The sequence below is a fragment of the Hyperolius riggenbachi genome, chromosome 8, assembly GCF_040937935.1.
Source record: "Hyperolius riggenbachi isolate aHypRig1 chromosome 8, aHypRig1.pri, whole genome shotgun sequence".
Taxonomy (NCBI): Eukaryota; Metazoa; Chordata; class Amphibia; order Anura; family Hyperoliidae; genus Hyperolius; species Hyperolius riggenbachi.
Window position 1 is genome coordinate 145,032,917 of NC_090653.1, and position 17,940 is coordinate 145,050,856.

The following is a 17,940-nucleotide window of genomic DNA, read 5'->3' on the forward strand; positions in this document are numbered from 1 at the left end:
GCTTATGAGACAATGACACACATTGGATTCCATCAATACTAGTTACACCACTATTTTATTTATTTATTTTTTTTTGTAAATAAGTCCCTCAAAATTAAATTCCATTTTCATAAGGGAATAAGCACTCCTACCCATGTAAGCTCTCCATTTTGCAGAAAATTATGCAATCTTTATTTCAGTAGTTTCTACTTGTTCTTGTTTGCACATAGCAAATGTGTATGCTTTCTGGCATTCACTTAAATGTCTGATTGTTCACGGAATGAGATTCAGGCACAAATTGTAAATTGTGCCCAAACCTACTTCCTTCACTAAGCTCCTCCCACTGGCCAGCTATCACCATTTTATATACCGATATAACACGTTGGTAACAGGATACCTGGTCTATTGATAGCTGTTGGAGGAAGGCACAATTTGCAACTGAGGTCTGAGTATCACTCCAGATACAATTGGACACAGGTTCACATAAATAAATTAAATTTTGTAAAAAAAAACAAAACAAAAACATATGATATAACAAGGGCATCTTATTTGTGCAGCAAATTAATCATGTAGGGAAACGGGAACTTGTGAGCAGGCTGTACTTCACAGACTACACCAAGCAAGATGCTGTCGCCATGGTTGCAAATAAAGGAGCCTTGAATTACCTGTAAGTTGTGCAAATTGAGCTGGCTGTAAATTAAACTTTATTTTTAACTTAACACATTATTTAATTACATTAGGACTTGTGTACTACTGATACATGTTTATTTATTTCTCAACTAAAATATAATTATACTTTCTCCAAATTCATATGATCCCCACATGCTTCAGAAGACATTAATTTGCTGACCTTGTTAAAATATAGCTTTGCTCTTCATAGCTTTCTGTAAAAGCATCAGCATATTTGAGATTTAAATCAACTTTCTTTTGCTTTTATTGTTTATATATAAGAGTTCCAATGCAAATGATTTTGCCCAACAGCTAGAAATCCTACTGTATTTGAAATGAAACCACCAGCCTCATAGTGTCGTGGACAAATTGGTGGAATAATGTGCTGAGAATAGTGTGGTGGAATAATGTGCTGAGAAAAGAAGCTGCCACAGGAACAAACTTTGGGAAGTTGTAATACCTGTGTGCATAAGCTAAGCATTTAGTTTTAAGCTAGTGAAGTGAAAAGACATTTAGCAGATTGCAGATGATGGCATAGGTGTATTGCCATTGGATCTTTTCCAAGGAGAAGTGTAAAATAAGATGTAAGTAGGGGGAATTAAATGGTTTAATAATGATTACCACTACTCCAAACATTCAGAGAGGTGAATATTACTATGGATGAGCAAAATTGTTGTTCACAAAAATGATATATATATATATACAGTGGTGTGAAAAACTATTTGCCCCCTTCCTGATTTCTTATTTTTTTGCATGTTTGGCACACTTAAATGTTTCTGCTCATCAAAAATCTTTAACTATTAGTCAAAGATAACCTAATTGAACACAAAATGCAGTTTTAAATGATCGTTTTTATTATTTAGTGAGAAAAAAAAAACTCCAAATCTACAGGGCCCTGTGTGAAAAAGTGATTGCCCCCCCTTGTTAAAAAATAACTTAAAGGTGGTTTATTACACCTGAGTTCAATTTCTGTAGTCACCCCCAGGCCTGATTACTAGTGTTGGGCGAACAGTGTTCGCCACTGTTCGGGTTCTGCAGAACATCACCCTGTTCGGGTGATGTTCGCGTTCGGCCGAACACCTGATGGTGTTCGGCCTTTTAAGTTCGGGTTCGCCCCGAACTACTAAATGGCCGCCGAACAGGGCCGAACAGGGCCCCTGTTCGGCCGAACAGGGCCCTGTTCGGCCGAATACTGCCCCCCTATGGGGTCGCAGGCATAAGGGGGGAGCATGCCCCGATCGCGGGGGGGGGGGTCGGAAATTCCCCCCACCCCCTCCGCTAGCGCTCCCCCCTCTGCCCGCTTCCCCATACAAAAGTTTAATGAAGTAAAACAGTACCGGTGGTAGTGGGTGGCTGGCAGTGGGCGGCACTATGAAGTGAGTGACTGAGGAGGAGGAGTCCGGAGAGTGACGCGTTGAGGGAGGCCGGGCAGCGGGCGGTTCAGCAGTAGTATGGTACTACTGCTCAACCGCCCGCTGCCCGGCCTCCCTCAACGCGTCACTCTCCGGACTCCTCCTCCTCAGTCACTCACTTCATAGTGCAGCCCACTGCCAGCCACCCACTACCACCGGTACTGTTCTACTTCCTTAAACTTTTGTATGGGGAAGCGGGCAGAGGGGGGAGCGCTAGCGGAGGGGGTGGGGGGAATTTCCGACCCCCCCCCCCGCGATCGGGGCATGCTTCCCCCTTATGCCTGCGACCCCATAGGGCCCCCAAAAGCGGGATGTTCGGGGAGTTCGGGGTTCGGCCCGAACATGCCGAACATCGCGGCCATGTTCGGCGAACTTTCCCGAACCCGAACATCCAGGTGTTCGCCCAACACTACTGATTACTGCCACACCTGTTTCAATCAAGAAATCACTTAAATAGGAGCTATCTGACACAGAGAAGTAGACCAAAAGCACCTCAAAAGCTAGACATCATGCCAAGATCCAAAGAAATTCAGGAACAAATGAGAACAAAAGTACTGTAATTGAAATCTATCAGTCTGGTAAAGGTTATAAAGCCATTTCTAAAGCTTTGGGACTCCAGCAAACCACAGTGAAAGCCATTATCCACAAATGGCAAACACATGGAACAGTGATGAACCTTCCCAGTAGTGGCCGGCCGACCAAAATTACCCCAAGAGCGCAGAGAAAACTCATCCGAGAGGCCACAAAAGACCCCAGGACAACATCTAAAGAACTGCAGGCCTCACTTGCCTCAATTAAGGTCAGTGTTCATGACTCCACCATAAGAAAGAGACTGGGCAAAAACAGCCTGCATGGAAGATATCCAAGGCGCAAACCACTTTTAAGCAAAAAGAACATTAAGGCTCGTCTCAATTTTGCTAAAAAAACATCTCAATGATTGCCAAGACTTTTGGGAAAATACCTAGTGGACCGACGAGAAAAAAGTTGAACTTTTTGGAAGGTGCGTGTCCCGTTACATCTGGCGTAGAAGTAACACAGCATTTCAGCAAAAGAACATCATACCAACAGTAAAATATGGTGGTGGTAGTGTGATGGTCTGGGGTTGTTTTGCTGCTTCAGGACCTGGAAGGCTTGCTGTGATAGATGGAATCATGAATTCTACTGTCTGCCAAAAAATCCTGAAGGAGAACGTCCGGCCATCTGTTCGTCAACTCAAGCTGAAGCGATCTTGGGTGCTGCAGCAGGACAATGACCCAAAACACACCAGCAAATTCACCTCTGAATGGCTGAAGAAAAACAAAATGAAGACTTTGGAGTGGCCTAGTCAAAGTCCTGACCTGAATCCTATTGAGATGTTGTGGCATGACCTTAAAAAGGCTGTTCATGCTAGAAAACCCTCAAATAAAGCTGAATTACAACAATTCTGCAAAGATGAGTGGGCCAAAATTCCTCCAGAGCGCTGTAAAAAACACATTGCAAGTTATTGCAAACGCTTGATTGCAGTTATTGCTGCTAAGGGTGGCCCAACCAGTTATTAGGTTCAGGGGGCAATTTCTTATCTTATGTTATCTTTGACTAATAGTTAACGGTTTTTGATGAGCAGAAGCATTTGAGTGTGAAAAACATGCAAAAGAATAAGAAATCAGGAAGGGGGCAAATAGTTTTTTTCACACCACTGTATATATATATATATATATATATATATATATATATATATATATATATATATATATATATGTATATATATATATATATATGTATATATATACAGTGGGTTGCAAAAGTGTTCGGCCCCCTTGAAGTTTTCCACATTTTGTCATATTACTGCCACAAACATGCATCAATTTTATTGGAATTCCACGTGAAAGACCAATGCAAAGTGGTGTACACGTGAGAAGTGGAACGAAAATGATACATGATTTCAAACATTTTTTACAAATAAATAACTGCAAAGTTGGGTGTGCATAATTATTCGGCCCTCTGAGTCAATACTTTGTAGAACCACCTTTTGCTGCAATTACAGCTGCCAGTCTTTTAGGGTATGTCTCTACCAGCTTTGTACATCTAGAGACTGAAATCCTTGCCCATTCTTCTTTGCAAAACAGCTCCAGCTCAGTCAGTTTAGATGGACAGCATTTGTGAACAGCAGTTTTCAGATCTTGCCACAGATTCTCGATTGGATTTAGATCTGGACTTTGACTGGGCCATTCTAACACATAGAGATGTTTTGTTTTAAACCATTCCATTGTTGCCCTGGCTTTATGTTTAGGGTCATTGTCCTGCTGGAAGGTGAACCTCCGCCCCAGTCTCAAGTCTTTTGCAGTCTCCAAGAGGTTTTCTTTTAAGTTTGCCATTTATTTGGCTCCATCCATCTTCCCATCAACTCTGACCAGCTTCCCTGTCCCTGCTGAAGAGATGCACCCCCCGAGCATGATGCTGCCACCACCATATTTGACAGTGGGGATGGTGTGTTCAGAGTGATGTGCAGTGTTAGTTTTCTGCCACACATAGCGTCTTGCATTTTGGCCAAATAGTTCAATTTTGGTCTCATCTGACCAGAGCACCTTCTTCCACATGGTTGCTGTGTCCCCCACATGGCTTGTGGCAAACTGCAAACGGGACTTCTTATGCTTTCTGTTAACAATGCCTTTCTTCTTGCCCCTCTTCCATAAAGGCCAACTTTGTACAGTGCATGACTAATAGTTGTCCTATGGACAGAGTCTCCCACCTGAGCTGTAGATCTCTGCTGCTCATCCAGAGTCACCATGGGCCTCTTGACTGCATTTCTGATCAGCACTCTCCTTGTTCGGCCTGTGAGTTTAGGTGGATGGCCTTGTCTTGGTAGGTTTACAGTTGTGCCATACTCCTTCCATTTCTGAATGATCACTTGAACGGTGCTCTGTGGGATGTTCAAGGCTTTGGAAATCTTTTTGTAGCCTAAGCCTGCTTTAAATTTCTCAATAACTTGATCCCTGACCTGTCTTGTGTGTTCTTTGGACTTCACGGTGTTGTTGCTCCCAATATTCTCTTAGACAACCTCTGAGGCCCTCACAGAGCAGCTGTATTTGTACTGACATTAGATTACACTCTATTTAGTCATTAGCACTCATCAGGCAATGTCTATAGGCAACTGACTGCACTCAGATCAAAGGGGGCCGAATAATTATGCACACACCACTTTGCAGTTATTTATTTGTAAAAAATGTTTGGGATCATGTATGATTTTCATTCCACTTCTCACGTGTACACCACTTTGTGTTGGTCTTTCATGTGGAATTCCAATAAAATTGATTCATGTTTGTGGCAGTAATATGACAAAATGTGGAAAACTTCAAGGGGGCTGAATACTTTTGCAAATCACTGTATATATATATATATATATATATATATATATATATATATATATATATATATATATATATATATATATATATATATATATATATATATATATATATATATATATATATTATAAGTTATTAAAGTGGACCCAAATTAAAAATACAAGATTTCAGGAATAAAATCTATTTTCTAAATTATAATAATAAATAGCAGCCTTTTTTTCAGCTGCATGATGACAAATATACAATGTTCTACATTGATTGGAGGAACTTCTCCCTTCCTTTCATATTGCCGGGACCGAATCCGGCAGACTGGTGGAGTAGGAGGTGTCTGGCAAAGCAGGAATTGCTAATGGCTGCCACCTGTATAACCCTAGTTATGAAAAGAGAAGGGTGAAAAGCATGCACTGAAGTGCTCATAGGCTTGAAGGAGTGTTTATTTATCTTTGTATGTGTCCGAGTGGTGCAACTAAATATTTTGAATTAAACATTTTTTTGGTTTGAGTCCGCTTTAAGAAGTTATTGCTGTTTTAGCAACACAGCTGAGGTGAGGTGTACTAAGGTGTCAAAATCTAGTACATACAAGATGAAAAACCCTAGAATGCAAAGCGATTAAACAAAATTTTATTAAATCAGTATCATGAGACAAGTCATGTTTTTATTATATGTGATTACAGTAAATAAGGTGCAACAACCAATTACTTACAACCTGACATAATTTTCTCATCTTATTTATAATATTTGTTTTACTTACATGGTAGGGTAGTGAAAGGTAGTGAAAGGTGTTGGTGCTAGGTATAGTAAATATAAAATATACGCTTAAACGAAAAAAATATGCATTCGCTTAAATTAATCTGCAAAAAAGACCCCAAGTAAAACAATCAGTGCTAATGAACCTTAAAGGACATCCAAGGTGAAAATAAATTGTTGAGAAAATTAATTGTATCTATCCTCTTTCTCCAAAAATTACTTTTCCAAATATCCCACAGTTTTATTTTATATTTAAATCTAGTTTTTACGTTTTTACTGCTTCATCGGCTCTGCTCAATGACACCTTCATTGAAGTATGTCAGAGCTCAAATCTATGAATTATTTACCTTTTTTATATCTTTTCTGCTCTCACAAGCCATTTACTGACAGGAAAATGTTTCATGGCTGTAATTGCTTATCAGTGAGGGTTATGCTATAGTCTGACCCAGTCCGACCTGGTCCCGACCCAGACAGAAACTGTCACTTACATACCTGATGTTTAACTCTTTGAGGCAGAGAAAGAAAAAAGGAACACAGCCTAGTTATTTGTGTGCTAGGCACTGTACATATACATGTCCATCTCATCATGTCACATGTCACCTCGGTTGTCCTTTAAGGAATTTTACTCCACTTTGTGAAATAAGGTGTATTGGCAGTGGTTTAAGTTCACTGGTTGGCCACGTGTCAACCAAACCTGTTGCAGTCAATACATCAATCCCTGCTCATTTGGTCTAAATAAAAAAAATTTTAGAAATGTGAAAAAAGGAAAATGAACAGCCAATTTTACATAATGCTAAACAATGTCTCATTCTCGTTCTGCTCCTTTTCTCTTTACTAACTGAAAGGGGCTTGTATTCAAGTACGCTTACATTTCCACATTCATGTCAAACATCTAAGATCTCTTTTATTTTGTTATTAAATCACCTGCTACCTTGACAGTAGTTCAAGTTAAAACAACAACGTAATTATTGTTTCCAACCATATACTTAAATAGAAAATGTCCTTCTTTTTCAGAAACTCATTAATTAATTGACCTGTAGGGTAGGTGTATCTGAGAGTTCAAAAGAAAGGAAAAAAGCACCTTCTTTCAGCCTTCTCCAATTAGTGTTTTAATGTATGAGTAGGTTTAAAGACTACTCAACGTATGGATTTAAAGATGGTCTGCAGGTAGAATATAAAGACTTTTTTTTTTTAATTCTCATTTTGCAATCATCCAGATGACAGTTCATAAATTAATGTATTGATTGGTCCTCTCTTACCAAACAAGCCATCCATAACTCTCACAATTCCCGCCAAATACTTCAAGTTAGTGGACAACACCACCATGGTCGGTCTTGTCACAAAGGATAACATCCAGGAGTACCAGCAGCAGGTGGAGAGAATTTGCCACTGGCGCAAGGAGAACAGACTGGTGCTTAAAGAGAAACTGTAACCAAGAATTGAACTTCATCCCAATCAATAGCTGATACCCCCTTTTCCATGAGAAATATTTTCCTTTACACAAACGGATCATCAGGGGGCTCTGTATGGCTGAGATTGGGGTAAAGCCCCTCCCACAGTGTGATGTCAGGACCTAGGTTCTGACATTACACTGTGGGAGCCGTGTTACATTGTGGGAAATAACAGCTGTTTACAGCTGTTTCCAACTGCCAAAAAAAGCAAGCAGCATCTCCTTCCACTGACATCAGCTGCCAGCAGTAAAAATTTCACCATGTGATTAATGTTAGAATGTAAATCAGGGAGAGGAAAGATTTTACAATGGGCAAGCACTGACTAAATCATTTATACATAATTATTGTAAAAATAAAGCACTATTTATTACATTATTTTCACTGGAGCTCCTCTTTAACACTGCAAACAACGTTGATCTACATTCATGGTATGGAGGTATCCTTCGCCCATCTCCAGCAAAGCCCAATGTCACTGCTACCCAGCGGAAAGCCCATCAGAGACTTTTCTTCCTTCACCAACTGAGGAGGTTTGGCATAGCCCAAGAGATTCTGACAAACTTCTACTCCGCCACCATCAAATCGATCCTCTGTTCTTCCATCTTGGTCTGGTATGTCGACGCCACTGCCAGTACAGACACAAACTACAGAGGGTCATCAGACCCCTGCACTCACTTGCCCTGCTATACAACACAAGACTGCAATCTAGGGCGCTGAGGTTGCCAACGATCCCTTTTACCCAGGCCATTGTTACTTCAGTCTGCTTCCATCAGGCCAGAGGCTTTGGGCAATCACCCACAGGATGTCTAGACACAGGAAATCTCTCTTCCCCTTCGGCTGTCAGCTTTTTAAATTCTCTTAATTTACCCCCACCAGCACACCCACCTCAATGAGCTGCGGCCCGGGCTGCATCATGGTCAACCAGTCAACCAGCCCACATGTCAAAATTGATCAGCCAACTTGATGTCACAATTAGAACTGTTATAGTCTAATGGTTTTTATGTTTAATGCAAATTTCTGCTCCTGTTGTTCTTGTAACTGCTGCTTGTAACTGCATGCTTGTGCACCTATCTATATATATTTTCTTCTTGAGCTATGTATTGTGCCAAACTCAATTCCAGGCAGCCAGCTTGGCAAAATAAATTATTCTGATTCTAAAGGTGACCATGAACGGTCCAATTTCTAGCGATAAATCTTTCGAGCGATCAGAAATTCTGGTCGGATTGGTTGAAAATAATCTCAGTTGATGGGCACAATCGATTATGAACGATTATTAAAAAAAATGTCCGACTGGATTTTTGTCAAACCAAAATTTGGATTTTCTTGATTGGTTGTGAATAGATAGGAAGCAAAGATTGGTTCAATGATGGTGTAGTGAGCGATTTTTCTTCCGATCAGAATTTCTGATCGCTCGATTTTTTGCTAGAAATTGGACATTAGTGGCCACCTTTACACTGATAAGCTCTAATGATGCTTTGCTGGTGGAGAGGGGCTTTCCCGTCTCTATGTTTCTCCTTCTAAAGGTAGCCACTAACGATCCAATTTCTAGCGAAAAATCATTTGAGCTATCACATCATTCTGATTATTCGGTTTATTGCTCGCTCATACAACCTACCACCTAAATGAATTTTGGCTCCTTTTCTTGTCACTAATAAAGCTTTCTTTTAGTGCTATTTGATTGCTGCTGCGATTTTTACTTTTTATTATATTCATCAAAAAAGACATGAATTTTGTCAAAAAAATGATTTTTTTAACTTTCTGTGCTGACATTTTTCAAATAAAGTAAAATTTCTGTATACATGCAGCACAAAAAATGTGGATAAACATGTTTTTAATAAAAAAAAACCCCATTCAGCCTATATTGATTGGTTTGGGTAAAAGTTATAGCGTTTACAAACTATGATGCAAAAAGTGAATTTTCCCATTTTGAAGCATCTATGACTTTTCTGACCACCTGTCATGTTTCATGAGGGGCTAGAATTCCAGGATAGTATAAATACCCCCCAAATGACCCCATTTTGGAAAGAAGACATCCCAAAGTATTCACTGAGAGGCATGGTGAGTTCATAGAAGATTTTATTTTTTGTCACAAGTTAGCGGAAAATGACACTTTGTGAAAAAAAAGAAAAAAAAAGTTTCCATTTCTGCTAACTTGCGACAAAAAAAAAATGAAATCTGCCATGGACTCACTATGCTCCTCTATGAATACCTTGAAGTGTCTACTTTCCAAAATGGGGTCATTTGTGGGGTGTGTTTACTGTCCTGGCATTTTGCGGGTGCCTAATTGTAAGCACCCCTGTAAAGCCTAAAGGTGCTCATTGGACTTGTCATTTTCCGCTAACTTGTGACAAAAAAAAAATCTTCTATGAACTCACCATACTCCTAACGGAATACCTTTGGGTGTCTTCTTTCTACAATGGGGTCATTTGTGGGGTTCCTATTCTGCCCTGGTATTTTAGGGGCCTTAAACCGTGAGGAGTAGTCTTGAAACCAAATGTCGCAAAATGACCTGGGAAATCCTAAAGGTACTCATTGGACTTTGGGCCCCTCAGCACACTTAGGGTGTAAAAAAGTGCCACACATGTGGTACCGCCGTACTCAGGAGAAGTAGTATAATGTGTTTTGGGGTGTATTTTTACACATACCTATGCTGGGTGGGAGAAATATCTCTGTAAATGACAATTGTTTGATTTTTTTACACACAATTGTCCATTTACAGAGAGATTTATCCCACTCAGCATGGGTATGTGTAAAAATACACCACAAAACACATTATACTACTTCTCCTGAGTACGGCGATACCACATGTGTGGCACTTTTTTGCACCCTAACTGCGCTAAGGGGCCCAAAGTCCAATGAGTACCTTTAGGATTTCACAGGTCATTTTTGTTTCAAGACTACTCCTCACGGTTTAGGGGCCCTAAAATGCCAGGGCAGTATAGGAACCCCACTAATGACCCCATTTTAGAAAGAAGACACCACAAGGTATTCCGTTAGGAGTATGGTGAGTTCATAGAAGATTTTATTTTTTGTCACAAGTTAGCGGAAATTGATTTTAATTGTTTTTTTTCACAAAGTGTCATTTTCCGCTAACTTGTGACAAAAAAAATTCTTCTATGAACTCACCATACTCCTAACGGAAAACCTTTGGGTGTCTTCTTTCTAGAATGGGGTCATTTGTGGGGTTCCTATACTGCCCTGGCATTTTAGGGGCCTTAAACCATGAGGAGTAGTCTTGAAACCAAATGTCGCAAAAAGACCTGTGAAATCCTAAAGGTACTCATTGGACTTTGGGCCCCTTAGCGCACTTAGGGTGTAAAAAAGTGCCACACATGTGGTACCGCCGTACTCAGGAGAAGTAGTATAATGTGTTTTGTGGTGTATTTTTAAACATACCCATGCTGGGTGGAAGAAATATCTTTGTAAGTGACAATTGTTTGATTTTTTTTTACACACAATTGTCCATTTACAGAGAGATTTCTCCCACTCAGCATGGGTATGTGTAAAAATACACCCCAAAACACATTATACTACTTCTGAGTACGGCGATACCACATGTGTGGCACTTTTTTGCACCCAAACTGCGCTAAGGGGCCCAAAGTCCAATGAGTACCTTTAGGATTTTACAGGTCATTTTTGTTGCAAGACTACTCCTCACGGTTTAGGGCCCCTAAAATGCCAGGGCAGTATAGGACTACTTCTCCTGAGTATGGTGATGCCACATGTGTGACACTTTTTTGCAGCCTAGGTGCGCTAAGGGGCCCAACGTCCTATTCACAGGTCATTTTGAGGCATTTGTTTTCTAGACTACTCCTCACGGTTTAGGGCCCCTAAAATGCCAGGGCAGTATAGGAACCCCACAAGTGACCCCATTTTAGAAAGAAGACACCCCAAGGTATTCGGTTAGGAGTATGGTGAGTTCATAGAAGATTTTTTTTTTGTCACAAGTTAGCGGAAAATGACACTTTGTGAAAAAAAAACAATTAAAATCAATTTCCGCTAACTTTTGACAAAAAATAAAATCTTCTATGAACTCGTCATACACCTAACAGAATACCTTGGGGTGTCTTTTTTCTAAAATGGGGTCACTTGTGGGGTTCCTATACCGCCCTGGCATTTTACGGTCCCAAAACCGTGAGTAGTCTGGAAACCAAATGTCTCAAAATGACTGTTCAGGGGTATAAGCATCTGCAAATTTTGATGACAAGTGGTCTATGAGGGGGCAAATTTTGTGGAACCGGTCATAAGCAGGGTGGCCTTTTAGATGACAGGTTGTATTGGGCCTGATCTGATGGATAGGAGTGCTAGGGGGGTGACAGGAGGTGATTGATTGGTGTCTCAGGAGGTGGTTAGAGGGGAAAATAGATGCAATCAATGCACTGGGGAGGTGATCGGAAGGGGTTCTGAGGGGGATCTGAGGGTTTGGCTGAGTGATCAGGAGCACACACGGGGCAAATTAGGGCCTGATCTGATGGGTAGGTGTGCTAGGGGGTGACAGGAGGTGATTGATGGGTGTCTCAAGGTGTGATTAGAGGGGGGAATAGATGTAAGCAATGCACTGGCGAGGTGATCAGGGCTGGGGTCTGAGGGAGTTCTGAGGGTGTGGGCGGGTGATTGAGTGCCCTAGGGGCAGATAGGGGTCTAATCTGATGGGTAGCAGTGACAGGGGGTGATTGATGGGTAATTAGTGGGTGTTTAGGGTAGAGAACAGATGTAAACAATGCACTTGGGAGGTGATCTGACGTCGGATCTGCGGGCGATCTATTGGTGTGGGTGGGTGATCAGATTGCCCGCAAGGGGCAGGTTAGGGGCTGGTTGATGGGTGGCAGTGACAGGGGGTGATTGATGGGTGGCAGTGACAGGGGGTGATTGATGGGTGATTGACAGGTGATCAGTGGGTTATTACAGGGAAGAACAGATGTAAATAATGCACTGGCGAATTGATAAGGGGGGGGGGTCTGAGGGCAATCTGAGCGCGTAGGCGGGTGATTGGGTGCCCGCAAGGTGCAGATTAGGGTCTGATCTGATGGGTAACAGTGACAGGTGGTGATAGGGGGTGATTGATGGGTGATTGATGGGTAATTAGTGGGTGTTTAGGGTAGAGAACAGATGTAAACAATGCACTTGGGAGGTGATCTGACCTCGGATCTGCGGGCGATCTATTGGTGTGGGTGGGTGATCAGATTGCCCGCAAGGGGCAGGTTAGGGGCTGATTGATGGGTGGCAGTGACAGGGGGTGATTGATGGGTGATTGACAGGTGATTGGCAGGTGATCAGTGGGTTATAACAGGGGGGATAGAGGAATACAGTACACAGGGGTGGGGGTCTGGGGAGAATCTGAGGGTTGGGGGGGGGTTTGATCAGGAGGGAGCAGGGGGCAGTTTAGGGCATAAAAATAAGAATAGCGTTTACAGATAGTGACAGGGAGTGATTGATGGGTGATTAGTGGGGTGATTGGGTGCAAACAGTGTTCTGGGGGGTGGGCAAGGGGGGGTCTGAAGGCTGGGGTGGGAGATCAGGGGAGCTGTGGGCAAAAAAAAAAAATATGTGTGGTGTATACTTACTACTGCTTCCTCCTCGCTGGTGGTCTCTGGAACAATGAGACCACGAGGCGAGGAGGAAGCGTGTATAAAGCACTTTGTTTAACTAGCAAAGTGCTTTATACACTTAATTTAACTGGATTGCGGATTTTCTCCACCTGCCGGCGCTGCTAATTGACCGGGGACTGGAGTCTAAGTCCACGGCCATCAATTCCCTGCGGAGGATCGCGTCACGGATGACGCGATCATTTCGCCCATGCCCGTACAAGGACCGCCACCTCTGTGCATGCGGCGGTCCTTACGGGATCCACTTTCCGCCCGCCCATGTGCAGTGGGCAGTCGTTAAGTGGTTAAAGTGAACAATTCATTTTAGAATGAGATGTTTGCTGTTAATCTCTTACATAACCACCAGTTCCATTTTTCAGTGTACCCAAACAACACACTACACATCCATTGCGACACACATGCTATTTCTGAAGGAAGTAACTTTATTGAATGGTACAACAATATAGCAACATTAAGGTATCTTCACAAGACCTAGGTAAGATGTATGTGTGCATAGACAGCATGTTAAGTCTTCTGGGCTTCACTACATACAATCTATGTACTAAAGATGCTCATTTGGATTTTGAGGAATTGAAATTTCTGCATTTCCGATCAGAAATCTGTATTTCCGAGCAGAACTCAGAAATTGGAAAACGGAATTCAGAAATCAGATTTCGGAAATAACTTGGACATTGGATTTTGGCGCATTACAACATTACAGCTACTCTGCAATTTTACACCAATCACAGAACTCAGAATCATTGGTCCAATCAGAGAATGCAGCAATGACTTGGAACTATTTGACCAGACAGAGAACACAAAAAATAACCAAAAAAAAGGCTACTTGGAAATTGGAACTTGGAAATCCACGTAATCAGTAATTGCCATTCGCAGAAATCAGATTTTCCATGGAATCGGAAATCGGTATTTCTGACCATTCCTACTACATACTGCGTTATGAAAATAACGTATCATGCAACACATCCATTATTCATGTAACAGGTAATATAGGCGTTGCATGTAGAATCTGGGTTTGTATAACAAAGCATGTGTATATATCATGTGTCACAAAGCAGTTCCCAGGACTATCCGCAGAAGATGGGTACAGTTTAGTTGCAATTAGTAATCCATTTATTGTCTATGCAATGCAATCAGTGGCGTATATGCACTTTACAATAAAAAATAAATAAAAATGCAATCTCACAGGTGCATTAATTTATTTTTCAGGAAATGCTCATCAAATGTAAATCTTTTACATGTACAGAATAAATATGCATTAAAATAATGATGAATTATATGATGAGCACCTATAGGTGTGCTGTTTCCTGGAAAAAAAAATAGATTTGTATGCTGTTGAGATTAAAAATGCTGAATTTATGGCATGGATATATTCATTTCTCAGTAGTTTTCATACTCTCCCCAGCTTCAACCAAAGCTTTAAAATTACAAAGTATTAATGTATTTACTACTCAGTGAAATTTTGTTGATTGCACAATTTAAAGCAGAGGTCTTGTTATTGAGTAGATTGTAAAAACTTGTAGCACAACCAGCTATGGCGTTTATGATAACGCTACAGTGTATGTCGGCACAGTATGATGCCAACTATGCTATTTGTTGACTTGTCTGACAACAGTGTATGTTGTATGTATAAAATAAAATGTTAATTATCATCAAAAATATACTTATTTAAATATTATCAAATTATCATCAAAAATATACTTATGGGATATACTTATTTAAAATTCTAAAACTCTGCATTTAAAAATGTTATCTACCGTAATTTTGTACTGGCATTTAAGTAGTTCTCTGCATTTCAGATGGCTAGAGAAAAACCTTAGAATTACATATGTATATCTTTGCATTTGCTTTCACACACTTGCGCTTTTTAGCAATCTGTTTTGAAGTTCCTTGAAGTTAGCAGCCTAATTGCACCTATCACTCATGACTAGAGAGGATTAATTTATCTTATATAATTTCTCCTCCAGGTGCAGGGTGCGGCGATGGGGACGACTTGTGCCCCGTCTTACGCAAACCTGTACCTGGGGGAGTGGGAGAGAGCGGTTTTCTCGGATGAGTCTCTGTTGATGTACCTGTGCCACATTGTGGCATGGCACAGGTACATCGACGATATCCTACTATTTTGGACAGGTGGGCACGAGTTGCTCACGAAATTCGTGCACCAGCTAAACGATAACAGACGCAATCTGCGCTTTACGTTCCAGGCGGACGACGGGGCTATCCCCTTTCTGGACTTGAAAATATCCCTGGATGGTGAGGGCTATGTGACCACCACCCTATATAGGAAAGAGACCTCCACTAACTCTCTGTTGAGAGCGGATAGCTTCCACCCCCCACATACTGTCAGAGGTGTTCCCACCGGGCAGTATCTGAGGGTGCGAAGGAACTGCTCTGAAGCAGTTTCCTTCGAGAAGGAGGCTAGTGATTTACGTAAGAGGTTTAAGGACAGGGGATACCGCGACGTCCACCTTAGACGCGCATACCAACGCGCAGCTCATGCTGACCGCGAGGCTCTAATAGGAGTACAACGAAGTTCCACGCGAGAACAGAACGATATACGCTTTTGCACGAGATACTGTGTCCAAAGTGGTTTGATTATGGACGTCCTGAAACGTCACTGGTATATCTTACGTAATGACCCCAAACTGAGCTCCTTGGTTCCCGAGTCCCCCAAAGTGTCTTTCAGGAGGGCACCCTCCCTAAGAGACCTCTTGGTCAATTTTACTGGATCAGGAGACACCACCAGACACTGTAGGGTGACGGGGACCTACAGATGTGAGGGCTGTACAACCTGCCGCTTTATGCAGGTAGGGAGATTTGTCGACCTACCGGATGGTAGAACCTGGACACTTTCTCACTTTGTCAACTGTGACACTATTCTGGTGGTATACCTCTTGGTCTGTCCCTGCGGAGCCTTTTACGTGGGGAAGACCAAGAGGGAACTCAGGAGACGGATCAATGAACATATATCTAAGATTAAAAGTAAAGATCCAGTAGTTCTATCTCCGGTGGCTCGGCACTTTAAGACGGTACATGGAGGAAAGTACCATGACCTTAGGGTCATAGGTTTGGACCGTATACATACCAACATTCGGGGGGGCAATTTTGACAGATTGGCCCCCCAACTCGAAGCACGGTGGATCTTCGAATTAAGAGCCACTACTCCCCCTGGGCTAAATGACTCGCAGAGTTACTCCTCCTTTCTGCCGCTGTGATTGGCGGCTTCTCCTTCTCCCTGGCGTCCTGGGTGCACTGACGCGCCATCTATGTTTCGGTGGCGCGTCGAAAGGGTATGTGCCCTTGACCTGATGGAGGTCGGACATGACCTGGTCTTGTGTTGTGATCACACAACGCACCTTGTGGCAAATGTTATAAATTTTGTGCATAATTCATATGGATAGTTTCCTATATGGGGCCCAGTTCTTAGATCTGCGGCCGCCGCATATTTTGCATGTCTCTCTTTAACTTTTCATTTATCGGCCACTGTTCCACCTAAACAGTTTAAACCTTACGTATTTGGTCTTCGGTGTAATGGCCGCCGGACGCCTCCGCCCCTATCCGTTTCCCTTGTCTGTGGACGCTGGTCTTGGTCCGCTGGCGAGGTGCGGGTGTGGGCGGTTGCGCCCGGATTGGCCGCTGACCAGTTCTAATAGACAGCGTGTGCATGATTGCGTGTATCCTGCTGGTTGACACGCCCCCTTGAGAAAGCCGGAAGTGAACCGGCGAAACATGTCGGGTCTACACGGCGTGCCGGTGTAACCCTCGTGGAGTGTGCCCGCTCCCTGCCTTACTCCATTTTGCTCAGCCGCACTATTTGGACATCTTTGCCGGCACAGCATGCAGCTTCTTCTCGGACATTGACTATCTCAGCCACAGCACTTGAGCTGTCCCTCTATTGTGGATTACAGGAAGCCTGTGAATCACCGGATTGCAAGTGAACTGCACAATATCTTGTGAGCTATCCTTTCATCACCCTTGACACCCGGAAACTACATGGAGCGGGTAGAGTATATTTGATGATCGTGGGCTCTATTCACTGCTTTGCTGTTGACTGCCCATTTATGCTTTGCTGGCTTACTACTTGCTGCTTGATATCTGCAGACTGTGCTTTTCATTTTGTGGCTTTAAGCAGATGGAATAATCTCTTCTAGTCCATACACAATGGAACTCTTATTGCATGTCTAAATGCCATCATTGAAGGACCTAACACCATTATCCACATAGATTTGTGGGCACCTCTGTATTGGCTCAGCACGCAATTTTGAACATTATCCCCGTGTGTATGTTTGATTGGTTGATTGAGTGGCAGATAGGACAGGGCCGGCTACCCTCCCCCTGGGTGTACACCCTTTTAGATTGAAATAACTTTTTATGTAGCAATATTTGAATAAAATGTATACTTTTTATATGAAATTGTGTTTCAATTGGAGTGTACTCCTCCTTCAATCTACCCTCGTATTTTTGTGCTTATATAATTTCTACTCCTGATAAATTTAGGGAAATACATCTAACTGTATTGCAACTGTATTGCAATTCCTTGACTTGGCTCATCTCAGTCATGTGATTGTCTCACTTTTGCATAGGCTAAAACATAAAAACAGAAATAATGCACAATTATGTTATCATAACCAGCTAGTCAGAAACTAGAAACAAATCACCTGGTGAGGATGAGTAATGTGCTTTTCAAATTCTCCTTGATGAAAATGTATTTGGAGTAAAATGCTTATTATAAAAAATC